The sequence below is a fragment of the Erinaceus europaeus genome, chromosome 13 (genome assembly GCF_950295315.1).
Source record: "Erinaceus europaeus chromosome 13, mEriEur2.1, whole genome shotgun sequence".
NCBI classification, from domain to species: Eukaryota; Metazoa; Chordata; class Mammalia; order Eulipotyphla; family Erinaceidae; genus Erinaceus; species Erinaceus europaeus.
This window is the reverse complement of record NC_080174.1, coordinates 38,679,288-38,693,511: the sequence shown is the minus strand read 5'-3', so window position 1 is coordinate 38,693,511 and position 14,224 is coordinate 38,679,288.

The window sequence follows — 14,224 nt, the reverse complement described above, 5'->3', positions numbered from 1 at the left end:
TGCGCCACCTGCCTGCGCTTAACCCACTACGCTTCCGCCCAACTCCCCCTAAATAAATTTTTATGCAACAATTATAGCAACTTTATATTGTAGTCCCTAAGAATAAGCAATAATCCTTCCCTCCCCCACAACCCATCACCAAAAAAAAAAAAAGAAAAATATATAATGTATTGCATCAAAGCAAAGGACTATGGGGAAGGAGAGGAAGGAGGAGTAGAAGAGAACTTTGGGGTCCTGGTGCATAATAAAATTATAACTCGTGTCAATGACTACACTGTAGACTATTAATCCCTCCCCAATAAAAATGAGGAAAAAAGTAAAATAAATTTTGTCTCTAAATTAAAAGCCCTAGGACTAGGAGCTGAATGACCAAGCTAACCTGTACTTCCTAACTCTTCACTACTCCACTTAGAAAGATGCAATTTCATTTCCCAAACACATCTTGCATATTCTCCCTCTGTGTCTTTGAGCTTGTCATTTCCCCACCTAAAACATATTCTCCATTTCATCTCTTTTTCTTGCCTACTTCTCTGCTTCACACCTACTCAGTCCTCAAGACAGGACTCAGCTTCACTTCCTCCATACAACCCTCTCCAAAGACATACCCTCAGGACTCTGCATTCTCTGAACTGGCCTGTGCCACTGCCAGAAACCAACTGGTCTCCCAGTGACATACCACTTCCCACATGGCCATTTGGTGACTGTCACCTGTGTCAGGTGAGAAAAAGGAGTAAACAATAGGCTATAAAGGTAAATTCTATAGCACATAACCCCCAGCAACAGCTTTCTGCAGGCCCCACTATTTGATCGTGAATTACAACTTGAAGCCCTTTGTCAATTCTCCAAAGCAAGCTCTAAAAGAGTTAATTAACTGTGGTCGGGGAGGTGACACAGTGGATAAAGCATCGGACTCTCAAGCATGAGGTCTTGAGCTCAGTCCCTGGCATCACATGTATCAGAGTGATGTCTGGTTCTTTCTCTCTCCTCCTATGTTTCTAATTAATAAATAAATAAAATCTTGGGGGGGGGGGGAAAGAGTTCATTTGTCCTCCAGAGCCAGCGCTCTCAGATTACTTCCAAGCCAGAAACCTGACAGAAGTAAATTACAGTTTTCCAAGTACTATCAAGCCAAAGATAGGAGCAAAGAAATGCTTTCAAAATATTTTGCCCAACAGCAAGTTATGGTATATATACACAATGGAATACTACTCAGCTATTAAAATGGTGACTTCACAGTTTTCAGCCAATCTTGCATGGACTTTGAAAAGTTTATGTTAAGTGAAATAAGTCAGAAACAGAAGGATGAATATGGGATGATCTCACTCTCAGGCAGAAGTTGAAAAACAAGATCAGAAGAGCAAACACAAGTAGAGCCTGAACTGGAATTGGCATATTGCACCAAAGTAATATTGCACCAAAGACTCTGGGGTGGGTGGGGGTGGAGAATACAGGTCCAAAAAGGATGACAGAGGATCTAGTGGGGGTTTCATTGTTATATGAAAAACTGGGAAATATTATACATGTACAAACTATTGTATTTACTGTTGAATATAAAACATTAATCCCCAATAAAGAAATTTAAAAAAAGATCTTGCTCAACAGGAATGGTCTGTCTTCAGAAAAATTGCAAGATACTAAAGTGTACAGTGCACAGACCCAGAACTAAACAATTTTTTAATTTGTTTATTTATAAAATGGAGGTATTGACAAGAACATAGGATAAGAGGAGTATAATTCCACATAGTTCCCACCACCAGAACTTCTTACCCCATCACTCTAGGAGTATGGACCCAGGATCATTATGGGGTGCAGAAGGTGGAAGGTCTGGCTTCTGTAATTGCTTCCCCAATGAACATGGAAACTAAACAAATTTCTGTCTAGCTAACCTGTGTTTGTTCCTGACAATGTATAGCATGCTTCATATTCATTGTCATGTTAAATCTTTGTCAAATTCTATGAGGTACAATGGATCACTCCTATCTTTTTATGAGAAAGTAGGGGTTGGAAGGATTAAGCACACTGTCCCAAGGTTCATAGCTCAGGATTGCATGTACCTGAGACCAGATATAAATACACCTCTGACGCCAGAGTTAATCATTTTTCTACTCTTCTATCCATTATATCTTGCATATGCCTCATAATACTCCTACACTGACATTCCTATGATACTGTTACCAACAAATCAGGTCTATTGCTCATGGCACAGAAAGTCAAACACCGATAATAAGGGGATGTTCTTATGAAGTAAAGTTTAATTCCAGAGGTGCCTACCTAGGAGAACGACTTGAGATAGAAACTCTCAAATTACTATGTCTCTAAGCACAAGGAATTTTTCAAAAGTATGGGAGAGAATGTATTTCACTCAGTACCTGATAAGAGTGTACACTTCGTAAGGACCAAAGTTCAAGTCCCCAGTCACCACATGGGAATACCATGCACATATGGAAGCTTCACAAGTGGGGGACAAATATTCTCCCTCCCTCCCTCTCTCTCTCTCTCTCTCTCTCCCTCCCTCTCTCTCTCCCTCTCCCTCCCCCTCCCATCTAAAAGAGAGAGAAAAAAAAGTCTATAAGAATTAGTGGAGTCATACAGGTGTGAAGCCTCAGAATAAGAGGATGTGATTGATGAGACCTAAATCCCCAGTCCACACTTTAGATGCAAATAGGGTTGGGAAAACAAGTGTCAGGTTCTGCAGCCTTGGAAGTGGCACAGTGGATAAAATGTTGGACTTTCAAATATGAGACCCTGGATTCATCTCTGGTATCAAATATGCTAGAGTGTTGCTCTGGTTCTTTCTCCTTCTCCCACTCTCATAAATAAATAATTTTTTATAAATGAATAATTTGGCTGGAGGAGCTTATGCTTGTGTGTGTGTGTGTAAGATAGATCAATAAAGTAGAGGAAGATAGAATAAAAGAGACCACAGAAACTTCCTTCAGTTCAGTAGAGACAGGGCTTAAACCTAGGTCATGTATGTGGCAAAGCAACTCACTATCCAAATGAGCTATCCCACTGGCCACTATATATATATAGTGGAGCGTGAACCAGGTATCTCTCTGGTACATCAGAAGCCAGAGATTGAACTTGGGACCTCATGCTAGAGAGTCCAGTGTCTTATCCACTGAACCATACACACACACACAAATTAAGTGTCAGGTTCTATGGAGTCTATACCATGCAGCAGGCTTTGCCTCTCACTGAGCAACATAAAGTTGGAAATTTCATCCCACACGTATAGTCATCTAATTTTTGACAAGGGTGTCCAAACTATTAAATGGAAAAAAGAGAGTTTCTTCAACAAATGGTTTTGGGATGATTGGGTTGAAACATGCAGAAGAACGAAACTAAACCACTATATTTCACCAGACACAAAAGTAAACTCCAAATGGATCAAGGGTTTGCATGTTAGACCAGAAACTATCAAATACATGGAGAAAAATATTGGCAGAACTCTTTTCCATATAAATTTTATAGGCATCTTCAATTATACAAATTAAATTGCAAAGGAGGCCATGCAGTGGCACACTGGGTTAGGTGCACATAGTGTGAAGCACAAGGACCCATGCAAGGATCTCAGTTCAAGCCCCACCCCCCCACCCCGACAGGAGGGGTCGCTTCACAAGTGGTAAAGCAGGTCTGTCGGTGTGTTGGGCTGAGCTTCACTGATGGGAGACAGACAACCCGGGACTCATGGTTGAGCTGTAAGCAGTATCTCTTTATTCATGCAGGATGCAGCACAATCTCAGCCGAGCTAGACTAAACTATAACTACAACCAACTAAAATGAACAATGTTGTCCTTATATACTTTCCAAGTAGGGTGTGAACAGGATGTGAGTAGAGAGGGTGGAGAGAAAAACGACTGGTGAAAATCAGGGTGTGACAAGAGGGGGCGGAGCAGGCGAGAATTCTACCACTGAACCACCAATGCCCTGGAGGGAGGGTGGTGCTTTATGTAAATATAAAAGTGATTTATGTAAATAGACCGCGGCATACTATCCAACACCGGTGTCTATCTTTCTCTCCCCCTCTGTCTTCCCTTCCTCTCTCAATTTCTCTTTGTCCTATCCAACAACAACAATAATAGCAGCAACATCAACAACAACAGGAAAAAAGACCACCAGGAGCAGTGGATTCGGTAACGCAGACACTGAACCCCAGCGATAACCCTGGAGGCAAAAAAAAAAATTAATTGCAAGGAAGACAAAAAGCTGGAAATTCCCTTAAACAGGTGATGGACAGGAAAAAAGAATGATAAGTATTGACATAGATTTAAACTATGGATCTTGAGGAAATCGCTATTATCTCAGCTTCAATTTCCTCAACTAACAATAAACATTATCAAGACTACATTTTGATCATCAATGCAAAGACCAAGGTTGAAATGCCCATTAATAAAGTGGGAGTGACCACTAGGGAGACAGCATAATGGTTATGCAAATGACTTTCATGCTTGAGGCTCTGAGTTCTCAGGTTCAGTCCTGAGCACAACTATAATTCAGAGCTGAGCAGTCTTATGGTAAAAAATAATAATAATTAAAAATATTAGAGATCCATAATTTATTCTTTTAAAAAATTATTTATTTATTTTCCCTTTAGTTACCCTTGTTGTTTTATTGTTGTAGTTATTATTGTTGTTGTTATTGATGTCATTGTTGTTGGATAGGACAGAGAGAAATGGAGAGAGGAGGGGAAGACAGAGGGGGGAGAGAAAGATAGACACCTGCAGACCTGCTTCACCGCCTGTGAAGCCACTCCCCTGCAGGTGAGGAGTCGGGGCTCGAACCAGGAACCTTAAGCCGGTCCTTCTTCCACTTTGCGCCACGTGCACTTAATATGCTGCGCCACCACCCGGCTCCCCAGAAGTTATTTTTTTAACAGAAATTATTTCCTTGTCTATCACTAAACAAAAAGGATTACAGAGACTTAAAGAGAACAAAGAGCAAGGAAAAAAATGTTTTAACATGGGGCATAATGTACCTAAAATAAGGAGAGGGAGGAAAGCCAAAATGCAGGACAGTCATAAAATAGAGGTCATCTTGCCCTAAAGTAGGCTTGGGTAACAGTTTCAACTTCTCATCAAGGCTCCAGTCACCTGATCCTCCACATGCCAGAAGGCTGCAAGTCATACAATTGAAAGTACAACAGCAGTTGAAATTAAACAATTAAAGCTTTGCCTCTTTGCTTTTCATGCCCAAGGTATTTGTGAGATTTAATGTGATTCTCCCCTCTCCATGTGCCTCCTATCACATTCCAGCTATGAAAACAAATAACAGTTGAGCATGAATTATGGTCCTATATAGAATGTTAATATTTACTGGTGTTTTTTTTGCTCCACAATAGTTTGAATAACAGTGGTTATCCTCCCTAGAGACTCAAATCTGGCTGAATAAGTATAGGTGGGAACTACTGAGTCAGATTTATCTAAAGTTCCTTGGGTATTGAGGTAAGTATCAATTCAGCTAGGATAGAACTTTCAAGTTCATCTCTCTCTCTCTTTTTTTTTTTCTTCTGGATTTATATGTGATATCTGCAGCTCTAGAAGTAATCTGTGGTCAGGAAACAGTTTCACTATGGAGGCCAGGACTTAAGATAATGGAGATGCATAAAAACAGGAGTCTGGATATCCTAAAGTTAGCACTCCAATCCTGGACTCCCTAACTGATTTATACAAAATATAAATAAATAAGTGAAACTTCTAATCTGCCAGCCAACTCTGTAAACCTGTTCCCTCACCTATAATAGTATTAAATTATTTACTTCTGGACTGGTGATATAATGAAATGATAATGAAATGATAGGATACAGGACTTACATGTGAAAGGTCCCAGATTAAATCCCTGATGCCACCAATAGCCATAGTTGAGCAGTGCTCTGAATATGAAAAAAAAAAAAAGTTCACTTTAAAATCATTTATATTTTCTTTATTGTTTATTAATATTTTATATTAATAAAACTATGATAGCACAGCAGTTACACAAAAGACTTTCATGCCTGAGGCTATAAGGTCCCAGGTTCTATCCCCAGCACCACCACAAAATAGATCTGAGCAGTGTTCTGGTAATAAATAAATAAATAAAACTGTACTATGAGGCCAGGCAGTAGTTCCTCTGGTAGAGTATATGTTTATAATGCACAAGGACCCTGGTTCAGGTCTCCAGTCCCCACCAAGGGGGGAAAGTTTCCAAGCTGTGAAGCAGTGCCACAGGTATCTCTGTTTCTATCTTCCCCTTCCCTCTCAATTTTTCACTCTCTATCCAAAATAAATAAATAAATAAATAAATATTTATTTGTTTATTTATTTATTTTTGCCTCCAGGGTTATTGCTGGGCTCAGTGCCTGCACTGCAAATCCACTGCTCTTGGAGGCCATTTTTCCCATTTTTTTTGCCATTGTTGTTGTTGTTCTTGGATAGAACAGAGAGAAATCAAGAGAGGAGGGGAAGACAGATTGGGAGAGAAAGATAGACACCTGCAGACCTGCTTCACCGCTTATGAAGGTAACCCACTGCGGGTGAGGAGCCGGAGAATCGAACCAAGATCCTTACAGTAGTCCTTGTGCTTCACACCATGTGCACTTAACCCACTACGCTACAGCCAGCCCCCATATTTTTAACTATACTACCTATAGGGACATCTATATTAAACACACTGCATAATTCTGTCATGTTAGTACATGTTTGTAATCCATACTGAGAGAGCTTATATAAATATGTATGGATATTTTAAGACACATATATTAACACATTTAATCCTTATACCAAATCTATGAATTAGGTTGACTAAAAAGACATTCAGTGGGCCCAGCAAAATAGCTCAGCAGGATAGTTCAACCCTGGTTTGAGCTCACTCCCACCACATTGGAGGAAACTTTAGTGCTGTGGTATCTTTCCCTTGTTCACTATGTCTCTGTATCTCTGTCTAAAAAAGTGAACACAGAGTGGTGAAGACCCAATGACAATAACGACAAAAATTCAGTGGTGTACACTTGAAATTTATTTTTTTAACTTTTTTATTATCTTTATTTATTTATTGGATAGAGACAGCCAGAAATTGAGAAGATAAGGTGAAATAGAGAGGAAGGGAGAGAGACACCTGCAGCACTGCTTCACCACTCATGAAGCTTCCCCCCTGCAGGTGAGGACTGGGGGCTTGAACCTGGGTCCTTAGGTATTGTAACATATATACTCAACCATGTGTGCCACCACCCAACCCCTACACTTGAAATTTTTATCATGTTATAACGCAATGCTATTTCAGTAAAAATAACAAATTAGCCAAAATAAATCATTGAAAACCATAAGAAACCATGGGAAGATGGCTTATTTGTAGAGCATATGCTTTACTATGCTTGAATACCCAGGTTCAAGCCCCCAACACCACATAGAAACACTATGCATGGAGGGAAGTTTCACAAGCAGTGAAGCAATGCCATGTCATCTCTCCTTTTCTCTCTGTCTTCCTCTCTTCCTTGTTGTCTCTCTCCCTTTCTGTTTCTCTAATATTAAAAGGGCTGGGGGTGGGTGGAGTAATCTGTTGGAAGCAGTGAAATTGTACAGATATACACAGAAAGAAAGAGAGAAACCATGATCAGAGTGATATCTCTCTCTCTCTCTCTTTTTCTTCAAATTTATGTATTTAATTTGATAGGACAGAGAGAAATTGAGGGGGGTGGTGGCACACCCAGTTAAGCATAGTACAAAGCACTAGGATTTGAGCCCCCCCCCAACTCCCCACATGCAAGGGGAATGGATGCTTCACAAGTGGTGAAGCAGGTCTGCAGGTGTCTGTCTTTCTCTCTCCCTCTCGATCTCCCTATCCGCTCTCAATTTCTCTCTACCCTGTCCAATAAATGGGGGGGGGGGGGAAATGGCCACCAGGAACAGAGGATTCATAGTGCCAGCACCAAGCCCCAGCTATATAACCTTGGAGGACAGAGAGAGAGAGAGAGAAATTGAGAGGAAGAATAGAAAGGGAGAGAGACACTTGCAACACTGCATCACCATTTATGAAGCTTTCCCTCTGCAGGTGGGGACTGGGGGCTTGAACCGCAGTCCTTGTGTATGGTGACATGTGGCAGAGATGGAGTCAGGCCTGCTGTATGGCACAGTCCCCAGCAGGCTAGGACTGACTGCAAAGTGGAAAGTCCTGGACTAAACTGAAGCTTTTCATCTTCTTGTTTCCAATTACATTGATAATTTGAAGACTTATTGGCTATATTGAAAATATACAAATATTACCTGAGGACCATGGCAGAGGCGAAGTCAATTCTGTTGTATGGGACAGTCCCCTCAGGCTAGGACTGACTGCAAAGTGGAAAGTCCTCGACTAAACTGAAGCTATTCATCCTCTTGTTTCCAATTACATTGATAATTTGAGGATTTATTGGCTATATTGAAAATATGCAAATATTACCTGAGGACAATAAAAAAGATCCCCAGGGGAAGTACATAGTGACAGCACTTATGACAACGAGTGTAACAAGACTAAAAATGGCCTAAGAACAAAAACTGCTGCACTCAGAGGCTTTCAGAAAAAAAGCTATTTGTCACCACTTATAGCTTCTCTATCAGCTGGACTCAGACCAAAAGCCAGAACTATGGGTGGCTTATAGTATGAGTGACAGACAGTGATCTCCAACCAATTATAAAGAGGCCTTATCGTTTACCTTCACCCACAGACCTCCTGCTTCTACTTACAGGTACCTATTATATATATGATAGTTGTGTAGTTAATAGATGATGTAAAGGTTTATGGATAGAAGTTAGTAAACGTTCATATAGGTAAAAGTTAGTGAACCTTCATATATGCTAAAGTTAGCCAGAAGAAAGCCCCCATGGTATGTGCTTACTTTTCAGCAGATTTCTTTAAGTAGACAGTTTGCTAAATATTAAAAAGTGTTACTTGGTTAGACCCATCCAAGAATGGATTAAGAAGAAAAGCTGTTAGACTGAGCTCCAGAAAAGATATGTTAACCCAGCTGAAACAAAGAGTGTAATGTTTGAAGTTATTTTAGCCACCTAAGGCCACACAGATGGTCAAAACCTGGGGGAGGGCAGGCTGTCTCAGACCAAGGGAACACTCAAGGAGAATATGTCTATAATGATAATAATGTCTGGAGTTATTTTTGATGTTAATAAAAATAGTCTTGCATGATGCCAACTGTATCCAAGTGAAAAGTGTTTAAATAAGAAACCTCTGCAGACAGAGGGCAGAGGTGCCTCTCTCCTGCACTTGAAGCCGCTGACGTGTCTCTCTCTTCTTTTCTCATCGCCGACCTCCCTTTTCCTGAAGGTACCCTAATAACTGGCTGGGGCTGGACCCCAGCAGACATGTGTACTTAACCAGGTGCACCACCACCCTGCCCCCCAGAATGATCTCTAATACTTTAACTTTCTGCTATTTCCTTGGTTCTTTAGTGACAAGAGTACATGGTATTTAAGTGTTCAATAAGCATTGACTATCATGATTGAGGTTATTATTTTAGTTTTTTAATCCTAGCAATTGTGATAGCTATAACAGCTAGTAGAGACCTATATTTATGAAAACTATTCAATGGCCAGGGAAAATAATTATTTTTTTCTTACAGGGTGCCAAGAAGTAAGTCAATGCCTACTCTATGCACCATGCAGCTGAGCTGCCCTCCCAGTTTTGCTTTTTTAAAATGTTTTATTAATTTTACTTTAATAAGAGAGAGATACAGATAGAAAGACCAGAGCACTGCTTAGGTCTGGCTTATGGTGATGATAGGAATTGAACTTGGGGCCTTAGAACCCCTGGCATAAAATATTTTGTATGACCATTATACTGTCTCCCAGCCCTGCCTACCCAGTTTTTATTCATTATTTTTAGAAGCAGATGTACAGAGAAACCACAGCACCACTCTACCATCCAAGGGATTTCTTTAATGCTTTCACATGTGGCACCAAGGATCAAACGCAGAGCTTCAAGCATTGAAAGCAGGGGCTCTACTCCTCACCCACCTCCCAGACCTGGGAAGATTATTCTTGATAAAATGCTTGGTGGAACAAAGTATAGAACTATATGCATGTGATGACCTAATTTAATAATATATGGATGCATAGGAATATATGAAAGTTTTAAAAGCAATTAGTTCTGAGTAGTGGGATCACAAGTAATGTTTGTTTCCGTAATTTCAGTAAATTAACAATGAATGAAATATATTTTGAACTAGGTAAGAGGAGTTATTTAATCTTTTTTTTTTTTACTTATTATGAGAGAGAGAGAGAGAGAAGGAGGGAGAGGCAGAGAGAGACAGAGGGAGAGAAGCTAGAACACTACTTTGGTACCTATGGCACCAAAGATCAAACCAGGAGTCTCAGACATGTAAATCCAGCACTCTATTATGCAAGCCACTTCACCAGTCGTAGGAAAATGATCTTTTAAGACATTAAAATACAGCCTAAATGTAACACGTTATTTTACCTTAAGCTGATTCAAGGCCACAGTCTGTACCAGAACAGAGTATTTAAGCATTATGACAAATGTGTGCACTAGCAGTAAAATCACCCACAGAGAGACTAGTAGGAAGCAGAATTTAAAAGAAGAGCTTATACCTAAGTAGACTGAGAATATTTACATACATATGTGTCCCAAAGCTCCCAACACACAAGTAATGAATGTCTAAAAGGAATGCTTTGACCCATCAATCTGGAGAGTCTGGCTTGTTGCCTACTCACTAGAGTGAGAAGGCATATAAGAAACACCAGGCGTGTCTTATGAAACAAATGAAAAGAACATGCTTCTAATTTATTGTCTATGAAGACAGACACACTGCCAAGTTCAGCCCATGACAATTTAAATTGTCATAATTTAAATTTAAATGTCTGATTTAAATTTTTATACCAGTGAAACTAATGTTGATGTATCAACTCAAAATTTGCGTGCTACTTATGGCAATAAGACTCTAATTGCAGGGCTCTAACATACTGAAGTTGTCCCTATGTGCCTCCCAGCAAGCATCATGGCTGGCTGGCTCATTGAGGTATGATGCCTGTGCAATCACTCACAAATTAATGAAAGCTGTTGTAGTATCAAAGAAACTAATTGATCTTCTCTCTCTCTCTCTCTCTCTTCTCTCTCCCTCCCACCTTCCCTCCCTCACCAGAGCACTGCTTAGCTCTGGATTATGATGGTGCATGGGTTTGAACCTGGGAATTTGGAGCTTCAGGCAAGACAGTCTCTTTACATAACCACTATTCTATCTACCTCTACCCCAATCTTTTTTAAAAATTATTATATGAGGAAGACAGAAAAAGAGAGTTAGGGAGAGAAAACCGGATCATCATTTTAATACAAGAGATGCCATGTTGAACTCATGACCTCAAACTTAAGAGTTCAAGATTTTATGCACTACACTACCTCCTGGGCCCCATTGCTACATATTTTAATTTTGGATCTTACTATGAGAACAATACCCAGGAAAGTGGTTTTCTGGCATAAATCTCAATAAAATATTATGTCTTCAAATGGCCTGAGAAATGGTGCAGTGAGTGGCACATGGCCTCTTGGGCATGAGACTCCAAGTTCAGTTCCCAGCATCACATGTGCCAGAGAAATCTCTCTCTTTCCCTCTTCCCCTCCCACACCTTTCTCTCTGATATTAAAAAATAAATCTTGGGCTGGTAGAATACACTGTTTTGACATATATGCACTCTAGGTTTGAGCCCAGCCCCCCCCCATGCTATGGTTTCTCTATGTGTCTCTCTCTCTCTCTCTGCCTGTCTCTGTGAAAAAAAAAGTAATTCTTTAAATAATAATAATTTATTCAAGAACTGGTGCAGTGTCAACATACCACTTTTAGAAACTTTAAGTTGGTGACCGGCGTAAGGATCCCGGTTCGAGCCCCCGGCTGCCCCGGCTCCCCACCTGCAGGGGAGTCACTTCACAGGCGGTGAAGCAGGTCTGCAGGTGTCTATCTTTCTCTCCCCTTCTCTGTCTTCCCCTCCTCTCTCCATTTCTCTCTGTCCTATCGAACAACGAATTGCATCAACAAGGGCAATAATAATGACCACAACGAAGCTACAACAAGGGCAACAAAAGGGGGGGGAAAAATGGTCTCCAGGAGCGGTGGATTCATGGTGCAGGCACCAAGCCCAGCAATAACCCTGGAGGAGGGAAAAAAAAAAAAAAAAGAAACTAAAAGTTGGTTTTTAAATAGATAGATAGGTGTTGCAATTTTTTGTCCCACCCCTATTTTAGTTATTTGACTTTAATTTCACCCTACCCATTTTTTGCGCTTTGCAGTTTAACTTTATCTCCCACGTGTTGAGTTACTATGGTCCACTTTGATTTTTCCTGCTGTGGGTCCCAAAAAGTATTTCAAAGTTTTAACCCCACCTCCATGTGGCTCTGAATTTAATCTACTCCAACGTGTTTCTGTGGTTACCTGCTCCTTTTTTTTTTTTTTTTTTTTGTTGTTGCTAGTTTTTCTGCTCAAGGCAATTTTTTTTCCTTGACTTTTATTTACTACACATGTTAAATCTTTTATTCTTACCCCCATGCCCTTTACTACTTGACTTTAACCTTATTGGGGACCCAACAAACCTGCTAACTCTTGGTAAGTGACCAACAATTAATTTTAACCTTTCTTTTGCCCTCACTTTTTTAAACTGCCACAATGGGTATATTACATTCTAAAGAAGACAACTTTCACCTCAGACAGTTGAAAGAAACTTTAAAGATATGTAAAATTCAGTGTTCCAGCCGAGAATTAAGAAAGTTGTTGAATGTTATAGAGGTGGTCTCTGGACTTCTTCCCGAGAATACAGTTATATCAGTTGAGATATGGACACAAATTGAAGATTATTTACTGAAAAATATTGGTATAGTCACAGCAAAACAACTTCAGACTTACAAGCTTTGCCTTTCTGCTCTAAATCAATTACAAGCTTCTTTGCAGGACTATTACCTAAATCCTCAAACTTCCAATTCCACTTCTCCTTCTTCCTCCTCTTCTCAGACACAAACTGTTTCTGTCATGCCTGAAAGCAAGACATTCTCACATTTTTCTACTAAGCCTAAACCAGCTAACCTGCCTTTATGTGGACCTTATCTATACTGTCTTGCTATTCCATGCACCACCCCGCCACCACAATCTTTGATCCATGGAAATCCTTTCCTTAGCCCAGACCCCCCTGTTTCCTCCATGCAGCCTCTGGAGCCTCCACCTCCAGCCCCTGTGGTGCCCCAACTCCACCCCCTCTTCCTGTGTGGTCACCACCCCCCCTTCCACACACACTTCAACCGGCCACCCCCTGTGACTCCACACCATTTAACCCATCCTTACAACTACCACCTCTTCCTACTGTGCCTTGTGACTCACTCAACCCCTTCTTAACTCCTCCACGTTCTTCCTTGCCTTCACCTGCTATAAACTCGTATTTGCCTGCTACCAGTTATAAAAACAGAAAATTCCCTTTCAAAACTGCATTAGGGAGATGTTTAGAAGAAGGACTTAAGAAAAAAGGTTTGTCTGAACTTAATGCTTTTCCTGTCCTCACTACAGAGGAAGGGGCTGAGATGAAATATGAAGCCTTGCTCTATCAGGTTTATAAAGATCTTAGACAGTCAGTTAAGCAGAATGGCTTACAGGCTCCTTTTACTAGGGGCTGTGTCACATACATTGCGGACACTTACTGTCTTCTCCCATATGATTGGAAGCAACTGGTGAAAACTGTAATGCCAAATTCTGCGAGTGCTCTGTGGTTTTATGAATATAAGGAGCTCACAACAGCTTTAGCTATAGAGAACAAAATTCCCCCCAATCAATTAGTGGGTGAGGGTAACTTTGCCTCTCCTAGTGAACAGATGAACCTTGGATGAAAGGGGATGCAGCTTGCTGCCCAGGCAGCTTGCTGCCCAGGCAGCAGTTAAAGCTTGGAATAAAATTCCTGATCCAAGCACTCTGGCTGGTTTCTTCAGTGCTATCTTCCAGGATGCTACAGAATCCTACATGGATTTTATTGATAGATTACAGGAGACAATTGACAGACAAATTGATAATAAAGAAGCTGCAAAAATCCTTATCAATCAATTGGCTTATGATAATGCAAATCAAGACTGTAAGGGCATCCTTGGACCACTTAAGGGTCAAAATTTAAATATTGCTCAAATGACAAAGGCATGTAGTGCAATTGGGATGCAAACACATAAGACAAAGGTCATGGCAGCAGTAAATCATGCCACATTTGTCGCCTGCTCAGCA